General features: G+C 38.4%; 1 long non-coding RNA gene across 1 annotated transcript; it reads left to right on the top strand.

Annotated features, from left to right (window-relative positions):
* The first annotated feature begins 6,402 nt into the window (after positions 1-6,402).
* On the top strand, positions 6,403-13,932 carry LOC116267460 (uncharacterized). Its single transcript, XR_004175590.2, has 12 exons — positions 6,403-6,517; positions 6,722-6,832; positions 6,925-7,031; positions 8,597-8,656; positions 8,828-8,950; positions 9,099-9,273; positions 9,365-9,417; positions 10,644-10,780; positions 10,923-11,029; positions 11,150-11,256; positions 13,652-13,707; positions 13,812-13,932. It is a non-coding gene; the product is annotated as an uncharacterized LOC116267460 (long non-coding RNA).
* Positions 13,933-23,380: the final 9,448 nt, after the last annotated feature.

Below are 23,380 nucleotides of genomic sequence, written 5' to 3'. Positions count from 1 at the left end.
TCAACAAGCTCCTGATCCGACCACCTCTACTATCACTACTGCTGCCAGTGCATCTTCATCTGGTATGTATTCTGACACTACAGATTGGCTCATTGATTCGGGTGCATCGACACATCTCTGTGGAGACAAGGCACAGTTTACTTCTTATGTCCCTACTCCACCTGGTCGCTCGGTTATTCTAGCAGATGGCAAATATTCTCCCGTTGTTGGACTTGGAGAGGTCCAACTTACTTCATCATTACCATTGCAACATGTTCTTCATGCACCAGAATTCCCACATAGCCTACTATCTATCAGTCAGATTACCAGAGATTTAAACTGTCGTGCGATATTTGACTCCTCTTCTCTTGTGTTTCAGGATATACTGACGGGCAGGGTGATTGGCAGTGGCCGTGAATAGGGAGGTCTTTACAGGCTAGTGCATCCCTTTCCCTTTGCTGGGTCTACCTCTGCAGGGTCGTCCTCATCCTCAGCTTATACTTGGCATTTACGTTTTGGACATCTACCGTTTCAGAAACTGCTGCATGTTCTTCCTCAGCTGTCTCCTAAGTCTTCTTTTCAATGCGAGTCTTGTCAGTTGGGCAAACACCATCGGTCATCCTTTCCTCCGCGGCCCAGTCGAAGTAGCCATTCTGTGTTTGAGTTACTTCATTTTGATGTTTGGGGTCCAAGTCGTACACCTGCTCTTCAAGGTCATCGATATTATCTTGTTGCTGTCGATGACTATAGTCGTGTTAGTTGGGTTTTTCTTATGAAGCATAAATCTGAAGTGGGTCATGTAATCAAAAATTTTATCAATGAAATTCTGACTCAGTTTGATACTTGTGTCAAAATTGTGCGCTCTGACAATGCTCTTGAGTTCTGTGCTTCCTCTTTGGAACAATTTTTCAGGGATAAGGGTATCATCCACCAAACTTCTTGTGCCTATACCTCCCAACAAAATGGGGTTGCTGAACGGAAACACCGTCATATTCTTGATGTTGCCAGAACCATTATCATACATAGCCATGTTCCCCATTCTTACTGGGGCGATGCTGTTCTCACAGCCTGCTATCTTATTAATCGTATGCCGTCATCTGTGTTGGGAGACCTTATTCCTATCTCTGTCCTCTTTCCTGACAGAGACTTGTTTTCTGTTCCACATCGTGTTTTTGGATGTGTTGCCTTTGTTCAGTTGCTTGGTCCTGGGCGAGATAAGTTGTCTCCTCGGGCCATCAAAACGATCTTTGTTGGTTATTCTCGCACTCAAAAGGGATATCGATGTTATGATCCTTCTACTCGTCGGTATTATGTGAGTGCTGATGTTACATTTTTTGAATCAACCTCTTTCTTCTCCCCAAATGGAACTCAATTAAGGGCGCCTGAATTAAATGATGAAGTCCAATTTCCTCTACCTCTCATGAGTTGTCCAAACCCAGTTGATCCACGTTTTGGGGCTGTCTACCAACGTCGTACTAAGCCTGCTGCGCCTGTTCAATGTGCACCTGTGCCTTCACCCAGCACGCCCAAGGTAATTCCTGACACAAACTCAACTGACAATGTTTTATGTAATGATGACATAGGAGTATGTCACGAGCATGTTCCTGCTCCTAATGAACTTGATATGCCCATTGCTCAAAGGAAAGGCAAACGCAGTTGCACTTTGCATCCTATCTCTGGTCATTTATCCATGGATAGACTCACCCCTATGTACCGACAGTTTGTCAAGGGGCTGTCGGCTATTGCTCTTCCACAGAATCCCATGGATGCTCTCTCTGATCCCAAATGGGCAGCAGCTATGCAAGAAGAGATGGATGCTCTTCAGTCTAGAGGCACCTGGACACTTGTTACTCCTTCAGCTGATGCAGCCATTGTTGGTTGCAGATGGGTCTTTACTATCAAATACAGAGCAGATGGCAGTATTGACAGATATAAGGCTCGTCTGGTTGCAAAAGGCTATACCCAAACTTATGGGGTTGATTATTATGATACCTTCTCTCCTGTGGCACGACATGCTTCTTTACGGATTCTCCTTGCTGTGGCTGTCAGCAAGAATTGGTCCCTCTCCCAGCTTGATGTCAAAAATGCCTTTCTCTATGGTGACTTACATGAAGAAGTGTATATGCAGCAACCACCAGGGTTTGTTGCTGAGGGGGAGTGTCAGAAAGTGTGCAGATTGAGAAAGGCGATTTATGGTCTGAAACAGAGTCCTCGAGCTTGGTTTCAGAAATTGTCAGAGAATATTGAGAATGAGGGCTTCAGACGTTCTTCGGCCGACCATTCCCTCTTTGTCAAGAAGACTTCTACAGGTACGGTGATAGTTCTTGTCTATGTTGATGATATCATTGTTACAGGGGATGATGATCAGGGGATTTCCAACATCAAGGATGTCCTTAGACAACACTTTGTCACCAAGGACCTTGGTGAACTACGTTATTTCCTTGGTATTGAGTTTGCCAGAAATCAAAAGGGCCTTATCATGTGCCAGAGGAAATACGTTACTGATGTTTTGCAAGAGACAGGGATGCTGGGGTGTCGGCCTGCATCCACGCCTATGGATATCAATACCCGCTTGTATGATGATGATACTGAAGATGTTGATGCGAGACAATATAGAGGGATTGTTGGGAAGCTCCTATACATCACTGTTACTCGACCTGACATTGCCTATGCTGTTAGCAGAGTGAGTCAATTTATGGATAAGCCCAAGAAAGTTCATTGGGATGCTGCTATGATGATTCTTAGGTATCTAAAGAATTCACCAAGAACGGGACTCTTCTTTCAGAATGGTACCTCACTCACTATATCTGTGTATGTTGATGCCGACTATGCAGGATGCCCCTCGGACAGAAAATCCACTACTGGATTTTGTGTGTTTATTGGATCCAACTTGGTTACATGGAAGAGTAAGAAGCAAACTGTGGTTGCCAGATCAAGTGCAGAATCTGAGTATAGAGCTATGGTTCAGGGTACTGCTGAAGTTATGTGGGTTAGATCCCTGATGTTGGATCTTACTGTCGAAGTGCCTCTTCCTATGCAACTGTTATGTGATAACAAAGCTGCACTGTTTATTGCTAATAATCCGGCTTTTCATGAAAGAACCAAGCATGTTGAAGTAGATTGTCACTATACTAGAGACATGATTCAAAAGGGGTTTGTAAGTACCTCACACATTTCAACTACAGGGCAAACGGCTGATATCTTTACTAAGGCTCTTGCAAGGGGACCATTCCAAAGCTGCTGTTCCAAGTTGAGCCTATTTGACATATACGCTCCAACTTGAGGGGGAGTGTTAAGATGTGTTTATATTCAGTTTTAGGTTTAAGAGGGTACTTTTGTAATAACTTTTCCTTTAGATGTTTCTCTTGTAACTTCTCTCTCTCCTCTAGTCTATATAAAGAGGAGTTAGGGCAGATTTCGAGGTTAATCAAAGATTATTCTTTCTAATCTTATCAAAATCTAAAGCCAAAAGGATTATGCTTGAAGTTTTCTCTGCATTCTAACTTAGACGGCTTTCAAAAGCATTTTCTCAAGGAGAATTGGATTTCTTGCAGTTGGTTATATTATTGTTATTGTGCATCATCAGCTAAGCTAGCCAGTTGTAGGTGACCTACCATTTGAAAGTGCTTTGAATGCTGCCTAAGATGCCTAGATGCTTAGTAGCCTATGCATTTCCGTTGACAAACTAAGTTTTGTCCATGTAACATGGGTATGAGATAACTGATAAGGCTCTAGTACCTGCATTGATGCACCAAAACCACAACGCAGCATCAGATGCTGACACATGACGGTACATTTTGGATTGGGTTTAGGTTAGACCCAATCCAAAGCGACTTACCTTTTATCTTAACAAGAAGTTGTCAGTGGCCAATGTCTGTTTCCTCTCCCCTTTCAACTCTTACACTAAATTATAGATCCTTCAGTGAGACACAATTACAAGCGAGCAGCTTTGGTGTCTATCACACTAGCTTTGGTGGACCAACCAGAGAGAGAGAGAGAGAGAGAGAGAGAGAGACTTGATGTTATTGTATGTGTATTTATATGAATAAATTTTGTATTATTTAACGATCTTAAGTTTTGTATTATTTTGTCAGTCTTTCTGTGATTGTATATAATCATGTATATGTTTATATATGTGACTGTATATAATAATATTTTGGTTGCATTTTATTAGCTTTTACATTTTTATTTTTTATTTTTTTTCATTTAGAGCACTTAGTCCAGCCTAGGCATGCCTAAGCTCTAGGGTCTACTCATTGCCTCGGCTCCATCTAGTTCTCTAGTGACATACACTGAGGCACTTGAGAATGTAGCACCCGCAACACCTATGAGAAGGCCAAGCATGAAGGCGGTTGGCAAAGACTTGGAATAATGGGGTGGACATCAAATGTTGAATTGGGCCAATGATGGAATGGCCATTTGATAGCAAGTTAGCGACTTAGCAGGAGGTTGGCATGGCCATGCTACATTGAGGTATGCTTCATGATAGCATGTGGTGTAGCAGATTTTGGAGTGTCTGTACACATGTATTATGTTTCTAAAGCCCTAGCTTGGGTTGCCTAAGTGTGGGGATGGGGTTGTGCCTTAAGTTCGCTGAAATTTTGTTGGTTGTGTACTTGAAACCTTTTTTGGCTTTGAAGGGAACATCAGCTGCTAAGCTTTCGTTAGGTTCTGGTGAGCCTTAGACTACGTGGATGCAGTTCTTTACAGATAGTGCTGTATATACCTCAATATGTTTCGTACAGCTCGGTTTTTGCTTGAAATTTGTTAATTTCATTTATTGATGATTCTTTTGTATCTATGCATTTTTTAGATTTTATTGATTAATGTTATGCGGTTAGTCAAGGTGTGCAAAGTCAAAACTTCTGTAGGTGAATTGTGATTTAGGAAGATAGGGTGTTTCTGGTTCTTGGATACCATCAAATTCATAAGCTTAATAGTTTGGGGTCTTATGACTGTGTGTTAGCTAAAAAGTTTGTTTCAGGTGGTTAAGTTTTTCCGTATTGTTGGTTGTAGAACCATTTTTCCCCGTTTTCGTTGACAGTGTAATTCATGAAAATGTCCTGCAGCAGCTCATTGTCTTTGATTTTGAATAGTTCTTGTTCCTGCTGCCTCGTACTGATATGCTATTATTTGCAGATTTATCTTCTCGGTTTTCTGATTTTCTATACACTCTTTGCTGCAATTGTTGGCTTCTTGCTTGGGGCAAGTGATGGTCTAGGCGAGGTATGCTGTTCATCTAATTATCTTAGTGTGGTAGTGTTTTGCTTTTTGCTTGGAAAAATCATGAGTTTTGCTTGGTTTTTTGAGATATTGTTGCTCTAAGTTGTTATTTATACACCAAGTTATTTTATGTGTCTGAAATAATTAATTTATAAATTTTAGTTTGGCGTGCTTGCTTTACTAATTTTCCTTCTAGATTGATGATCTGCTGTTCCTTCAACATTTTCACTTTCTGGTTTCAGATTCATTCTGTTGATGCTGTTCATGAGCTTTTTGAGCAGTTTCCTGAAGCTTTCATGAAGTATCTTCATGTGCCAACCAAAGAGTAAGTGCTCATTGCTCAATCTTCACATTTAAATTCATGTTTCATTGCATGACCAACCTTCTTTTCTGCATTTTAGTGCCTAGTCTTCCTTTGCTTACCAAAATACTGTTTGTGGCAGGAGTTCTTTTTATGCTTCCAATCAGGTGAGTTGACCCTCATATTTGGAGCATTGTGATTACGTATTCTTTTAATTGAATTTATGCAATCTTTGCTGTTATATTTAACACTTTTTTATGAATAAAGATGGAATGCCTATGATTCCACATGTATTATGCTTCAATTTTTCCACTTGGTGTGTTAGACTTATCCTTTATTTTTTGTATATAATTGAATTGTCTGGGATGCTTGGGAGCTTTCTTTATTGCATGTTACTTGCAGACATCAACCATGCTTCTCCAAAGCTCTTATGTGAGTTCTGTTTTCAAACCCAATTTACAGCTCTCGATTTTTATTTTTTCCAGCAAAAACTTGCCAAACGAGAAGCAGGAGCCATAGATAGGACCCAGGACATTGCCCGTTTGCAGGAGTTTTACAAGCTACAGGGAAAGACACAAAATAGATGAGTTACAGATGTTTCTTTTATATGTAATCAGCTTATGATTTTTTTCTTTTGAAAATATTGTAGAAAAGTGCTATAGGTCCTTTTGTCATATTTTGGTGAAATTGATGGCCTTAGCTTGTAAACTAGTTTAGTAGTTTTTAGGGTCCTTATGCCTGCTATTTTCACTACATGGTTAAATGAATTTTGTTTAATTTATATTAGATGTTGTGCTGTGCTTTTGCGGGAAGTTCTGTTTAACTAAAATCTGCATATCATATGATTGCCCATCCCACGATATATTTTAACTTACTGTTTTATTGTTAATCCAGTTTAGGACGCAGAAGCCTGAAAAGGAAGAGGGTTTTGGCAACATTGAAAGTTGAGCGGTTGTTGAACAGCTCAGTAAGGAAGTATCCCCAGAAGATGCAGACAAATTAATTCCTGAAGAGGTTGGTTCTTTAAATTTTCATTGGTAGTACTGGTTAATAATGAACTCCAAAATGCTGACTTTTTGCTTTTCTAATTAACAAGTGCAGTCTGTGTTTTTGCTTATCTGAAAGTCGTTATGTTCCATTTCTCGTGCTCCTGTTTGATTTATTCTTTTCCCTTTGCTTTATTGGCCTTTATATAACCAAAGGTTCATTTTTCTCCAGTTGAAAAGGGTTATGAAATGAGATGCTCCAATGTCAGAGGATCTAGTTGCTGATAACATTGTACCACTGGATTCTCCATCTTCAACAAGTATAATTGTTTCTTTTCCTGAGGTAAAAGATTGTGGAAACATGAATATTTTGTCTGGGGAACTTCTTTGATTGGCTTCTTTATACCTATTCTGAGGTTAAAGCTGCTATTTCAGCATTCAGATACCACAGTGGATTGCCAAAGTTGCCTAATACCTTCTCTGTGCCAGCAACAAGGACTGCAGACGTACTAGATTTTTTGCAGTATGTATTTGGATTTCAGGTTGGTCCTGATGAAATTCTTTCGTCTCTGGAATTCTATCATTTCTGGTTATGTACATCTTTGATGAGCTTATGTTACAAACATTTCAGCTTTCTTTACAAGATTTAGTTTTTACCTGATTTTCCTCTTAGGTAATGTGTGGCTACGGATGTGACTGACAGTTTTTGCAACATCACAGCATCGATAGGAAATTGGCTTCAATGTTATTTACAACGAAGTAGTATGTTATTTTCAAAAGAATTGATGTTACATAGATATAATGATATTATTTGTATTTTTGTATAGGTTTGTCTAACCAAGATCTGTTGTGCCTATATATATATATATATATATATATATATAGTTAAACTTTTTTAAATTATCTATATTCCTGGAAAGGCTTGCCAAAAATTAGCTTTTTGGCTGGTTGTTTTGCACCTTGGTAACCAACACTAAAAGAATATTTTCAATAAGGTCATGAAACAACAAACTCTGGTTTTCTATCATCTTTTGTTGTTGATATTCATTGTATCCCTATTTTGTCTGAATCATCATGCCTGCAATGTTTTGTAGGAACACAAACTAAAAGAGAAAGCTATTGCTATGTGGCTCTGTACTTCTAACCTGTAAACTGAGAAGTGCTTATTTTTTACTGTCATATCTTTAGGCTCTTTACTATTGTCTAAGCAGTTATATAATATACTTCGGTTTCCCTCCTTTTCACATTTCCCTTCCGCAAACCACACCTCTATAAATGATTTCATGTTTTCTGAAAACGAAAATGTTTTCTAAACTATAAGGTAGCCTGGTTTAGTATGTTTTGGAGCTTAGTGCTTATCAAACATGATATGTCATCTTGATCTTTTTTTAGTACTTCACCAGTTCCAAATTCTCTAATCAATGTTGTAAAATGCATAATGTAACCTGTACTGGTTGGCTCCAAACTTAGATATGTAACACACAAAATCACAAACATGGATTCCATAAACATAATAAAATAACAACTAGATGCTATCTAAAATATGCACACTTTACACATTTCATTTAAAGTCTATTCAACTTTTATGAAAAATCATTGGTTTGTCATGTTTGGAGTCACACATTTCTATGTGGTACGACTGCAATCATTGGTTTGTCATGTTTGGAGTCACACATTTCTATGTTGTACGACTGCAAATTTGGCATAGTTTGCAATTTATTTCCGTTGTTGTTAGGGCAGTTTCTCTGTTTGTCCATGTGAAGTGTGAACACCTGCAGTCTTTTGTGTACTTTTCCATTTTTTAACTATTTTCCTCATGACAACGATAATTCTGGCTACATGAGCTCTTGCATGTCGACATTTAAGTTGTCATTTCTAATGTTGTTTGCATTCTTGTTCTTTGTTAATACTCCGATAATTGTAACTGTTTTCAGTTGCCATTTCTAATGCTTCATCTTTTCTGTCCACATACTTTTACTGAAAAAGTTGAAAAATTTAGTCTCAGTATGTAGTATTTATTTCTTCTGCGATCCTCATTCATGATTGAAATTACTATGAGCTTGTTATCTATTTGATGCTTGAGGCCAATGTCATATTATGCGTGCAGGGGCTGACTATCCTTGCTTTCAACAAAAGGAAGTTCAATTCAAAGACCTTAAATGAGCTAGTAAGTTTAGGTCCTACTTTTATAATAATGAAGTATTTTTATAATAATGAAGTATTTTGAGAGTAAGTTTACCAGTACTGCTTGCAAGTCTCTTGCGTTGTTTCTTGATGTCATTTATGAGGCAAGGAGTAGGCCATGATTTTACATCATCTGTTTCCTTTAATCGTGTAGGTGTATGGACATTGTCATGATGTATGGGGCACATTCAACAACTCGTCGTTTAGCTGTGATGAGAATTGTTCTCCGTTTTCTTTGGTTTGGTGTTGCTTCAGCATTTGTGTCATATCTTTATGTGTGAGTTTTTTGTGTTGTTGTTTCTTTTTTAATCTGGAAGACTTCACTTTGATGTCGCTGCACCTACTGTTTTATGTTTATTTGTCCTCTGTTGAATCATGTAGTCATAGATTGTCAAATCTAAACTATGATAGTGGTAACCATGCAGGAAGGGACTTCCAAATCCAAAGTCTGTTTTCTACAAGACCTACATCTTTGTTCTAATTGCATATGCAAGTGTCCAGCTGGCCTTTAGCCTACTCATGCGCATTCCAGCCTGTCATAGGCTGACAAACCGATGTGATCAATGGCTTGTTAGGAGATTTATCAAGTGGATGCATCAGGTTTGGTTTCTCCATTGTTCTTCCCATTGTATTTTCCATATATCTTATTCATTTATTGTTGTTCCTAACAGCTGTTCTTTTCTGATTTAAGGAAAGCCATTATGTTGGATGAGGAATGTATGAGCGAACAACTGACTTTATCAAGTAAGTCTGTATTTTCCTGTGGAAATATCTTTGTCTTGTGCTCAAACATGGAATATTGTTTTAGTTTGATTTTGTATATATGAAGGATTTTTTAGGTGTTTGGGTGTGCCCATGACTAGGGTGGTTCTCTTGGCAGTTGTTTTGGTTTATTTCAATAGTGTTGTGCTTCACAATGGCTATGTCACATAGGTACGGGTACATACCATTTAAAAAAAAAAACTTGGGTACGACCATATCTATATATATATATATATATATATACATATATATATATATGTATATGTATATATATATATATATAAGCAAAAAATAAGAATTTAAAGTTTAAACAAACAGAACAACACATTCACCAGTCCAAAAAAAGAAAAGAATAAAAACCCTAATTTTTGGACAGAAATGGACTTGGTTAACATTGAGCATGTCCAAAAAAAAAGAAGGATATGGATACTGCTCCATAAAAGCAATACCTGTGTGACTTAGCAGAATGGTTATGTTCCACAAAATTGATTTTTAGATCTTTGATCATGTGCTCTACAAGGTGCATGTGGTTGTGCATAGATGCTTGCTAGGTCATTTTAGATAATGAAAAAATAGATCAATATAAACTTTCCATCATGAATATGTGCTTCAAGAGGCAAGCGTGTCAGCTAGTACTTTTGAGTTTTGATATCTGAGCTTCTATTTCTAAACCAAAATTTATAAACTCAGATTGCATTCTTTAGATGATTGTTTTGGATTCATCAAGGAAATTGCACTGGGATCCAGGGGTTATGGTTGGACTTTGTGAAGTAATGAATACTTATCTTAGGTTTGTATCAGACAGCCACACTGCCAAAAGAGAAAATTTTAGACTGAGGAGGAGGAAGACAAATAAGACACAGTTTGGTCCTCTTTTTTTCTTTTTTTTTGTCCTTGGTGTTTCTTTCTTGTTTCTGTTGCATAAATGTTTGAGTTTCGAGAATGCTTTCATTTTGATTCTTGATAGTGAAGGCATTTCATTCTTTTGAAGCCCAATTGTGTGCAATTAGAATGTACATTTTCCTTGTACTCTTTTGGTTGTTAGGCACATTGGATTGGATGAATCCTTTTGGCTGTTGTGAAGTCTGACGGTTTAGTGTGTGAACTGGCCACAATCCCATGAACAGGGTGCTCATGTTTTTTCATATTGATAAAATGTAGATATATGATTTTCTGGCTTCCTTTTCTCTTTTCTTCCTTCATGCAAGATCTTCAGTATGTGGATGAAGGGAAGACACCCTTGATCTTGTTTTGTGCTACTGTTGGTGGAGACTTAGGCCTGCACAGATGGTGTAGGCATACGTGAGAAAGCTAATAGGAAGACTGCTACCATCCAGATCTAATAGTATGGTTCCTTTTGATAAACTTGCTGATGTTGTTTCTGTTGGACCTCATCCTGCTTATTTCTTGTGCTTTCTATTACAAACTACTTAGTGATGCATAAGCTATCGAATGGTAGTAGAACTTATGTCAGTTAGATCATGCAGAGCCAAAAGAACAGCTTCTGCTAATAAATGGGAGGACAGAAGATGAAGTTGCAAGGAGCTTGGAAAGGGTGTTGCTTACAATGCGAATAAGCACCTCAGAGCCTAAGGTGCAAACTTTGTCACACAGCTTTTTTTTAACTTTAGTTGAGCTGCATGTAGGCCATATCAGCCAATTGTGCCTCATAAAATAAGCTATCGGTTTTATGTCTGCATTTCTTTTGCTGCAGGTTTTGAGGAGTGCTTTCAAAAAGATGCACATCTATGTTCATCAGGTTATTCGTATGAATGGAATGAGTAGTATATACCATGTTGCATGGATACTTATGTTACATTGGTATGGATACGAGTGCCCGGTGCGGGTGTGATTGTTCAATTGAGTGTTTATTCTGTTTTTTGACGTGCTAATATCATTTGTTTTTACTGGAGAACACTGAACTTTTATTTGTAGGATCGTTTTTGAAGTAGACTAGAAATTGTAGCTGTTGTCTTGTGTTTCTGATAGAATTTTCACCAAATTAAAAATCGTTTGTAAATATGAAAATGACCTTCAAAATTTTTTGTTTTTTTTTTTTTTTTTGTATCTAAAACTTCTTTGGCATATGTAAAGTGGCCACCAGTTTTCAGTTGGACCAATTAGGTTGGATTTGCAACATTATTTAGTAGTCTTCATTTTTTTTAGAATTTTGGATCTTTACTCATTAAACTCACACGACATTGGTGGAAAGGTTTACTTTGTTGTTTTCATTTTTTTTTTAGTGAAATTTTATATCTTATAGTTGGTAAGGGTTCAACTTAGTAAATATAGGTTCACTTCTTCGTTTTTAGGACGTGTTTATGTTCTTATAAACTGTTTTATTTTTTTTGCTTGAATTCTTGATTTATTTAGCATAGGGTGCAAGGAAGGAGTGATCAGATAGGTGGGGATAGAGTAGAATAGATGATTTGTATTTGATTTTTGAATTCGATAGTTCGACTTTTGAATTGGATAGTTTGATCTTCCCTACTTCTATAGGAGAGCATATGGAGTTCTTCTTCTACCCAACTGGTTTCATAAAAACTCATCTTTTGGTAGAAGGGAGTTCCTATTTCCAGGTGATATGCCATTTGATGTCAAGTACTTTTTTGAAAGAAAATTTTTGATTGTGCCTAAAAACATTTTAAAAGTGTCTTATCATGCAATGATATGCCTTCATTTTGTTCATACTACCTGCCCAAGCAAAAGGAAACTTTCAAGTTTTTTTTGTTATCGATCATTAAAGGAGGAAATCTGGCAAAATCCTATGAAGCTGAGAAAGTCCAGACTAGGAGATGCTATTGACTCTAGGGAAAATATCCTAAGAGAGAAGCCATAATGCCTTATAAAATAGTGGCAGGTAGCAAAATAAGAGTTGAGAGATGGGCTCAGGGCTTGTGTAGTTGTTCCTCTGGGTTAATAATCAAGAGTACTGGGTAGGCATATAGGTCATTTATGTCTATGCCGCGAAGATAATGACTTATGAACATTTGGCATGTTGAAAACCCGCAAGGTGAAACGGGTTGATATGTTACAAAACTACACCTAACCACCAAAGCGGTGGAGCTTCGTAGTAGCCTTTGGGGTGGTGAGGTATTCCCTCAAAGGTGAAGGTCGGCCTGAAAAAGGAAATCAAAAGCAAGAAAAAATGAAAAGGCAAAAAACCAAATGCAGAAAAAAAAGGAAGAAAAAGAAGCAAAACCAAGAAAAACAAAAAAGGTGTCTGTCAAGAGATAAATGTACGAAGGCTGAACTCCAAGGAATTGAAATGCGACAATCTTTCATGGATGTGCGATCCTTGGGTCAATATCTGCTCTTTTTTTTATTTTCTAAGACGTTGAGGATGGTTACTTTATGTTCATTTTTTTGGAAATTTAAAGGCTTCCGTTCTAGAGCTTCAACAACAATGATGCAAAATGAATCCCGATGCTTGTACGGTATTGAGGGTAAATGAAAGGCATATCATTTGCACAACACGAGCACTTTATGCTTATGATTTAAATTGATGATTTATAAACTATTTAAAAGTAAGCACTTGACGTCTCTTGTAATGTTTCCTGACTTCATGGGCGTATGAGGAACTCCCAGCCCCTCTCTGTTTTTGAAAAATGTTGTCCTTTTTATTACCAAACCGCTAGTCCATTCATAGAATAGATGAAACCCCTCAAACATATTCCACTCATGCTGAGTGTAATGAATTTTCCATCTTCCCCTTTCCATGTTCCCATCACCATTTGTTTTCTTGTGAAGGCTAGGTAGTATTTTTGTTGATTTCTTTTTTAAGGTTTGCTTAGGAAAGGATTTGAAAGAGTCGTTAGCTTTTAACTTTTTTATCATTAGTTTTTTTTTTTTTTTTACATTGTCAGTGTCTTCTGGTTCATGCAGCTGATGTTGGAGTTTCAAGCCCAACTCATCAGTGTTCAAATGTCTTGTTTTACCTAATCATAAATCATTGGCATTTTGGATGTACGTGAAGTTCATCCAACTCTTTGTAGGCACTGGGGCCCAAATTAGAGCTCTATAGATGAGGTTGTTGTTAAGCTTGAATGTTCCAATGAATGGACCAACATGTCGCCACTTAGCAATGGCTTGTCTATTGGCCATGCTTTTGGTCTCCTTGGAGTATTATGCATGCATTCTTTCTAGTTCGCATGTGCTGTTGCATTTAAGTTTCAGACGTGCTGTATTATTTGTTAACTATATATATTCTTGATAGGTTTGAAACACAGTCTTGAGGTTCTTGGAGTTGCTGCAATAGAAGACCGCCTGCAGGTGATTCTCTTTTTCCTTCTCTGGTGGTATTGTTTCGTGGGAGAGCTTTCATTCTGGTTTGACTTAAGTAGATTGTCTTCGTTTTCTTGTGGATGCCATTGCAGGAAGGTGTTCCTGAAACAATCGATCTGCTTCGTGAGGCTGGAATCAACTTTTGGATGCTTACTGGTGATAAACAAAATACAGCCATTCAGATAGCGCTCTCTTGCAGCCTAATTTCTCTTGGTTAGTCATGTCTCATTCTTCTTTTCTCACGAGCCTAGGTCACTTCGTCCCGTCAAGGCAGATTGTCACAAAGAGCTGAAATGTTTTCTCTTTTTGTCATTTGATAACTTTCGTAGAGAAAATTAATAATCTTTTACTATATAAGATCATAAACTTTCTTCCGTGTGCAAGCTGTATGTGGATGTGATCAGAATGTGGTCTTAGTTCTCTTTTCTTCCTTCATGCTAGATCTTCAGTATGTGGATGAAGGGAAGATGCCCTTGATCTTGTTTTGTGCTGCTGTTGGTGGAGACTCAGGCCTGCACAGAATGGTGTAGGCATACGTGAGAAATCTAATAGGAAGACTGCTACCATCCAGATCTAATAGTATGGTTCCTTTTGATAAACTTGCTGATGTTGTTTCTGTTGGACCTCATCCTGCTTATTTCTTGCGCTTTCTATTACAAACTACTTAGTCATGCATAAGCTATCGAATGGTAGTAGAACTTATGTCAGTTAGATCATGCAGAGCCAAAAGGACAGCTTCTTTTAATAAATGGGAGGACAGAAGATGAAGTTGCAAGGAGCTTGGAAAGGGTGTTCTTTACAATGCGAATAAGCACCGAAGTTGCAAACTTTGTCACACAGCTTTTTTTTAACTTTAGTTGAGCTGCATGTAGGCCATATCAGCCAATTGTGCCTCATAAAATAAGCTATCGGTTTTATGTCTGCATTTCTTTTGCTTCAGGTTTTGAGGAGTGCTTTCAAAAAGGTGAACATCTATGTTCATCAGGTTATTCGTATGAATGGAATGAGTAGTATATGCCATGTTCCATGGATACTTATGTTACATTGGTATGGATACGAGTGCCCAGTGTGGGTGTGATTGTTCAATTGAGTGTTTATTCTGTTTTTTGACGTGCTAATATCATTTGTTTTTACTGGAGAACATTGAACTTTTATTTGTAGGATCGTTTTTGAAGTAGACTAGGAATTGTAGTTGTTGTCCTGTGTTTTTGATAGAATTTTCACCAAATTAAAAATCGTTTTTAAATATGAAAACGACCTTCAAATTTTTTTGTTTTTTTGTTTTTTTTGTATCTAAAACTTCTTTGGCATATGTAAAGTGGCCACCAGTTTTCAGTTGGATTTGCAACATTATTTAGTAGTCTTCATTTTTTTTAGAATTTTGGATCTTCACTCATTAAACTCACACGACATTGGTGGAAAGGTTTGCTTTGTTGTTTTCATTTTTTTTTTGAGTGAAATTTTATATCTTATGGTTGGTAAGGGTTCAACTTAGTAAATATAGGTTCACTTCTTCATTTTTAGGACGTGTTTATGTTCTTATAAACTGTTTTATTTTTTTTGCTTGAATTCTTGATTTATTTAGCATAGGGTGCAAGGAAAGAGTGATCAAATAGGTGGGGATAGAGTAGAATAGATGATTTCTATTTGATTTTTGAATTCGATAGTTCGACTTTTGAATTGGATAGTTTGATCTTCCCTACTTCTATAGGAGAGCATATGGAGTTCTTCTTCTACCCAACTGGTTTCATAAAAACTCCTCTTTTGGTAGAAGGGAGTTCCTACTTCCAGGTGATATCCCATTTGATGTCAAGTACTTTTTTGAAAGAAAATTTTTTATTGTGCCTAAAACATTTTAAAAGTGTCTTATCATGCAATGATATGCCTTCGTTTTGTTCTTACTACCAGCCCAAGCAAAAGGAAACTTTCAAGTTTTTTTTGTTGTCGATCATTAAAGGAGGAAATCTGGCAAAATCCTATGAAGCTGAGAAAGTCGAGATGCTATTGACTCTAGTGATCAAGTGTTTGTATGGGTTTAGCAAGAAAATATCCTAAGAGAGAAGCCATAATGCCTTATGAAATAGTGGCAGGTAGCAAAATAAGAGTTGAGAGATGGGCTCGGGGCTTGTGTAGTTGTTCCTCTGGGTTAATAATCAAGAGTACTGGGTAGGCATATAGGTGATTTATGTCTATGCCGCGAAGATAATGACTTATGAACATTTGGCATGTTGAAAACCCACAAGGTGAAACGGGTTGATATGTGACAAAACTACACCTAACCACCAAATCGGTGGAGCTTCGTAGTAGCCTTTGGGGTGGTGAGGTATTCCCTCAAAAGTGAAGGTCGGCCTGAAAAAGAAAATCAAAAGCAAGAAAAAATGAAAAGGCAAAAAACCAAATGCAGAAAAAAAAAGGAAGAAAAAGAAGCAAAACCAAGAAAAACAAAAAGGGTGCCTGTTAAGAGATAAATGGCATGAAGGCTGAACTCGAAGGAATTGAAATGCGACAATCTTTCATGGATGTGCGATCCTTGGGTCAATATCTGCTCTTTTTTTTTATTTTCTAAGAGTTGAGGATGGTTACTTTATGTTCATTTTTTTGGAAATTTAAAGGCTTCCGTTCTAGAGATTCAACAACATTGATGCGAAATGAATGCGGCTGTTTGTACGGTATTGAGGGTAAATGAAAGGCATATCATTTGCACAACACGAGCACTTTATGCTTATGATTTAAATTGATGATTTATAAACTATTTAAAAGTAAGCACTTGACATCTCTTGTAATGTTTCCTGACTTCATGGGTGTATGAGGAACTCCCAACCCCTCTCTGTTTTTGGAAAATGTTGTCCTTTTTATTACCAATCTGCTAGTCCATTCATAGAATAGATGAAACCCCTCAAACATATTCCACTCATGCTGAGTGTCATGAGTTTTCCATCTTCCCCTTTCCATGTTCCCATCACAATTTGTTTTCTTATGAAGGCTAGGCAGTATTTTTGTTGATTTCTTTTTTAAGGTTTGCTTAGGAAAGGGTTTGAAAGAGTCGTTAGCTTTTAACTTTTTTATCATTAGTTTTTTTTTTTTTTTTTTTACATTGTCAGTGTCTTCTAGTTCATGCAGCTGATGTCGGAGTTTCAAGCCCAACTCATCAGTGTTCTTGTGGATGTACAGTGGTTTTGGAAAAGCCGATTCATGTTGCACGAGAGTTTGATCTTGTACTTCAAAATCAAGTTTTTATTGTAGGCTATGATTGTCAAATGTCTTGTTTTACCTAATCATAAATCATTGGCATTTTGGATGTACGTGAAGTTCATCCAACTCTTTGTAGGCACTGGGGGCCAAATTAGAGCTCTATAGATGTGGTTGTTTTCAAGCTTGAATGTTCTAATGAATGGACCAACATGTCGCCACTTAGCAATGGCTTGTCTATTGGCCATGCTTTTGGTCTCCCTGGAGTATTATGCATGCATTCTTTCTAGTTCGCATGTGTTGTTCCATTTAAGTTTCAGTAGTGCTGTATTATTTGTTAACTATATATATTCTTGATAGGTTTGAAACATAGTCTTGAGGTTCTTGGAGTTGCTGCAATAGAAGACCGCCTGCTGGTGATTCTCTTTTTCCTTCTCTGGGGGTATTGTTTCGTGCGAGAGCTTTCATTCTGGTTTAACTTAAGTAGATTGTCTTTGTTTTCTTGTGGATGCCATTGCAGGAAGGTGTTCCTGAAACAATCGATCTGCTTCGGGAGGCTGGAATCAACTTTTGGATGCTTACTGGTGATAAACAAAATACAGCCATTCAGATAGCGCTCTCTTGGAGCCTAATTTCTCCTGGTTAGTCCTGCCTCATTCAGATAAACTTTTGGTGTTCTGCCGCTGCTCGCTGTTGTTCCTTTTTTTTTTGCTCTCTTTGTAGGGCTGGTCTCTAATTATGGCAGCGTCTTCCTCGTCCACCATCAACATTGATCAATCTGAAATTGGGGCTTATATAACTGAGAATGTTCCCGTTCAAGTCACCACTATTCGCCTTACCAAGGAGAATTATCTACGATGGTTTGCTGCAATTACTATGGGGATCGCTGGTGGCGGACGAATTGCCTATGTGAATGGTAGAAAGGTCGAACCTGCTGTGGATAGTATGGCTTGGGATACATGGTTTCTTGAGGACAACCAGGTAAAAACTTGGATTGTTAAGATATTGAACCCCTTATTCTTTGTAAGAAGACTGCGAGGGATATGTCGATTATTTTGGAGCAGATGTATGGTCAAAAGAAAAGAAAGGTTCGTGTATATCAACTAATGAAGGACGTGTATGCTCTGCGACAAGGGGATCTCTCGGTCGCAGATTTCTACGCAGCATTAAAATCTAAGTGGGAGGATCTTGACTACCATTCTAATCTTACATGGAGTCAGATTCTTAACTCTGAGGAATCCTTCAGTATTGAAGATGTTTATTATTGTGTTGAAGCTGAAGAGCAGAGGAGACTGATCACAAGTGGGAGAAAGGAGGATCCCATGTCTCACAATGAACAGTCTGCCTTCATTAGTCGTGTCTCTGTGGGAACTACCCGTTCTTCCCGTAAATGTACTCATTGCAAGAAACTTGGTCATACTGTGGACTTTTGTTGGGACCTGCATCCAGAGAAGAAGAATAGTAGGGGGCGGCCTTCTAGTGGGTAGAAACCTATGTCGAATGCAACAAATTCTAGTGATGGTAAAGTTTCTATTTCTGCAGAACAAATTCGTGAGTTACGCGCATATTTGAGCCAGATTGATGTTGGTCAGGCAGACACGTCAGATGAGGTGAAGCTCAATCAGGCACTGGCTGTTTCAGGTGAACAAGGTACTTCTTGCATGGGAGAGTGGATTGTGGATAGCGGTGCCACTCATCACATGACTGGCAACCCCAAACTCTTTCATGACTACAAGCTATCATCGGGGAAGGAACGTGTGTCCCTTGCCGATGGCTCCTTTACCTCTGTGGCAGGGAAAGAGAGTCTCTCTTTGTTGAACAATTTTTTAGTACATGGTGCATTGCATGTTCCCTATCTTCCCTTAAATCTTTTATCTGTGAGCAAGATTACCAAGAGACTCAACTGTGAACTTATATTTTCTAAAAAACGTTGTGTTTTGCAGGACTTGGTGACAGGAAAGAAGATTGGGATTGGTTTGGTGTCTGATGGGTTATATCGGCTTCCTATATGCGTTGCCACAGCCCTTATGTCAGCAGTAGTCAGCAGGACAGAGGAGAAAAAGGAAGAGTGTCGTCAGTTGTTTTTATATTGGCATGAACACCTTGGCCATCTTCCTTTTGGGATTTTGAAACAATTGTTCCCTGAATTATGTTCCAGTTTAAACATTTTCATGTTATCTTGTGATGTGTGTCAGTTTGCGAAGCATGTTAGAGCTTCGTATCCAATTTCAAATAGTCGTGCTAATAAAGCTTTCTCCTTGATTCATTCTGATGTATGGGGGCCTTCAAACATTCATTCTCGTGGTGATTTTCAGTATTTTATGACTTTCATATATGACTATTCCAGATGTACTTTTGTTTATCTATTGAAAGACCGTAGCGAAGTGCCTCATATTATAGAAACCTTCATCCTCCTAGTGGAAAACCAGTATGGTGAGTCTGTCAAGACATTCCGGTCGGATAATGCTTGTGAGTATATGTGTCTCACTGTCAAGGAATTCCTTCAAAAGAGGGGGATTGTTCATGAGACATCTTGTAGTTATACTCCTCAAAATGGAGTTGCTGAGAGAAAAAATCGTCAGTTACTAAATGCCACCAGAGCTTTACTATTTCAAAGGAATCTTCCAAAATATTATTGGGGAGATGCAGTCATTACTAGTGCCTATTTGATTAATTGCATGCCTAGTAGAGTGCTAAATGGTCGTACACCTTACTCCATGCTTCCAGGGAGTAGCCGACCTTTCCACCTCACTCCTCAGGTCTTTGGATGTGTGTATTTCATTCATAATCACAACCCGCATGTAAAAAAACTTGACCCCAAATCAATTAAGGGAATATTTCTTGGGTATTTTCCTACTCAAAAGGGGTATAAATGTCTAGATCCCACCACTGGTCGTGTTCACGTTACCAAGGATGTCACATTCTTGGAACATGTCTCTTATTTTGGTGAGAATTCTCTTCAGGAGGAAAAGTCAATGTCTAAGGAAGAGTATTCTCCAAGTCAGGACATTCAGTTTACAGATTTTCTGGATTACAGGCGTGAAGAGAATCCATCCGTCGATGTGCTTGGAAAAGAAGGAGATGGGACGTCTATACATGAACAGGGGGAGAAGAGAGAGTGTCCTATGGAGACAGAGAAAGAATGCAATCGTCTGTTCGGGCAGGTGTATTCTAGGAGGAGAGTTTGTACAGACAAGGTGATTGATAGTGAAAAGCCCACTTTGAATCCCAATCCTACTTCTTCCTTGGATAACCCAAGTCATGCTCAGAAGCAACCTGTTGAGAGAGGGAGTCAGGTAGAAAATGAAAAGGAGGATCTTCCCATTGCCCTGGGAAAGGGTGTCAGGTCATGTACCCAACACCCCATTGGTAACTTTGTATCTTATTCTAGATTGAGTACTGACTACAAATGTTTTGTATCATCCTTGTCTGTGGCTGTGATTCCCAGGAGTGTTACAGACGCTCAGAGTGACCCCAAGTGGACTCATGCCATGCAATAAGAGATGAAGGCCTTAGACAGAAATCAGACATGGGAGGTGGTAGAGATTCCTGAAGCGACTCATTTGGTGGGGTCAAAGTGGGTCTACACCATTAAGTACAAACCAGATGGGAACATTGAGAGGTTCAAAGCATGTCTGGTGGCCAAGGGGTTCAGTCAGAAATATGGGATCGACTACTTAGAGACGTTTGCCCCAGTTGCGAAGATGAAGACTGTTAGAGTTATTATTTCTTTGACAGTACTGAAGGGTTGGGAGATGTGCCAACTCGATGTTAAAAATGTCTTTCTCAATGGAGATCTCGAAAAGGAAGTATATATGTGTATGCCCCCGGGTTTTGAGAAACCTGAAAAATGCTGTAAACTGAAGAAGGCTTTGTATGGGCTCAAACAGTCTCCCCGAGCATGGTTTGAATGTCTCAGACTTGTTATGAAGAAGCATGGTTACAAACAAGGAAATAGAGATCATACTCTCTTTGTGAAGAGGATAGAGGGTAAAGTTACTCTACTGATGGTTTATGTTGATGATATGATTGTTACAGGTGATGATAAAAAAGAGATAGCAAGATTAAAGGGTTCACTATCGGCTGAATTTGATCTCAAGGATCTTGGCAAGCTGAAGTATTTCCTTGGTATTGAAATTGCCAGATCAGGTACAACTCTTGTGCTTAATCAAAGGAAGTATACCTTGGATTTACTGAAGGAGACAGGAAAACTGGGATGCAGACCAGCGTCTACTCCTCTGGATGTTGGGCACAAACTCGGTAGCAAGGATGGAGAACTTTTGTGTGAAGAAGCTAAAGGGAGATATCAACGACTAGTTGGTAAATTGATATACCGCACTCTGACTAGACCAGATATCACCTTTGCTGTAAATGTGATGAGCCAGTTTATGCATGCACCTATAGATGTGCACTTGAAAGCTGTAGATAGAATCATGTGCTACTTGAAGAAGAATCCTGGCAAGGGACTTCTATACGTGAAACAGAGGTCTATAAAAATTGAAGGGTATTCTGATGCAGACTGGGCAGACTGTGTTGACACCAGAAAATCTATGTCAGGGTACTGCGTTTACTTAGGAGGAAATCTAGTTGTTTGGAGAAGCAAGAGACAAGATGTCTGCTTCTGCTCAAGTGCAGAGGCTGAATATAAGGCAGTTGCTACTGGAGTATCAGAGTTGTTGTGGTTAAAGATCTTGCAGACTGATATTGGGATAGAGATTGAAGGGCCTATGAGGATCTATTGTGACAACAAGTCTGCTATTAACTTGGCTAACAATCCAGTGCTCCATGATCGAACAAAGCATGTTGAAATTGACCATCACTTCAACAGAGAAAGAATTGATGTCAGGGAGTTAACATTACCATACATGAAGTCTGAAGACCAAACTGCTGATATTCTAACTAAAGCTTTACATGTAACTCCATTTGAGAGAAATGTATCCAAGTTGGGCATGTTTGATATGTATGCCCAACTTGAGGGGGAGTGTTGACGGATCTTGATGTATGGGTCCGGGTCTAGACCCGATCCATTATGTCCTTGTTTGGGCATACTTATACCATTGTAAACCCTAATCTTGAAAGTTAATGAAGGATTAAGAGAGAGAGTGTCTGGCTGCTAGTGGGCACCGACCTCCTCACCCGTGGTTTTTCTCCCTCTTGTTGAGGGTTTTCCATGTTACATCAGTTGTTCTTTACTTTTTTACTTTTCAACAATACCCATAATCTTAAAATAGATTTTCTCTTTTCCAACTTCACAGGTCTCAAGCTCAAGTCCCTCGTGTTGTTTGTCCTGTGGAGCTGTTTGTTAACATAGCTATTTCTTTTGGAGCTCAACTCAACCTGTTCCTGGGGTTTCTTCAAGATGTTGCATCTGGAAGAAACTTGAAGCAATTTCTTTTAGTATGTACTTGCTCTCTATGGAGATACTCTTTTAGGCAAACAGATATGTGCATATGTAGCATCTTGGATATGCTTGCCCTTTCTTCAGTTACTCTATTGCTGCCATCTAAGGAAGGGACGAGTCAAGTTGGCTTTCCTTTTTGAGTTCAAACTTCAAACTGTATATTGATAGGGCCAACTTGTGCAGATGTGATCCTTAATTCACATCTAAATGGATATGCTCAAATTTCTTTTCCTTTCTCATCCGTTTGACTTATTCTGCTTGTTTTCCTTAATTTCCTTTTTTATTAGTGTTTAACTTCGAGCAATATTTCCTTTTATGGCTCTGTGTATCAATAAGCTTCATTTATATAATGTCCTCAATGCTTTCTTCAGTGCTGCAACCACCTTTTGGTATGAGTTGCTTCTGCTGAACTGTAGAAAAGTTTGTTGGTGGATGTAGCTTAAAGTTGTTAACTGCTTCACATATTTGTCTGCATTCTTATAATTTCTGGATGGTTATGCTAACATATTTTTAGCTTCAGCATGAATGCACTACCTCTTATTTGCCAATCTGAAATTGCTACCTTCTGTTTTAGGTTGCTGCAGGCTTATGGGCTGCTGCTATTATTGGTAGCTGGTGCAATTTTCTTACTGTAATATACTTAGGTATGACCCTTTTTCCTTTATAAAAAATTGTTAGATTTTATTTAATTGGTTTTCACAAACCTATTTTCATATCCATGCAATTTTGAGTAAGTTGTCTTCAGTACTACTTTCATGTACTGACACATTGGCTTGTCAAGTTATGTTTCTCCACCTTTTCTCTTAAATTATAGTTTCTAACAATGGCCTCAGAGAGCGACAATTATCATCTGTTCCTATGCCTTAGGTTTGATGTTATAAGTGACTCAAGGATCTCAGTTCTGTCCAATATCAGTCTGTTGTTATAAGTCTGTAACAACCATTGGTTATCCGTGTTCAAGTCTGTCACTTAACGTACAAGTGATACAACCAATACCATCTTCAGTGCTGGTTCTGTAATCTGGATTTGAATTACATTACCCTAACCAGAAACACTAAGTAGACATTAGGA

Source organism: Nymphaea colorata, chromosome 14 (assembly GCF_008831285.2).
Source record: "Nymphaea colorata isolate Beijing-Zhang1983 chromosome 14, ASM883128v2, whole genome shotgun sequence".
NCBI classification, from domain to species: domain Eukaryota; kingdom Viridiplantae; phylum Streptophyta; class Magnoliopsida; order Nymphaeales; family Nymphaeaceae; genus Nymphaea; species Nymphaea colorata.
The sequence above is the reverse complement of the archived record's forward strand: the minus strand, read 5'-3'. Positions and strand labels throughout refer to the sequence as shown.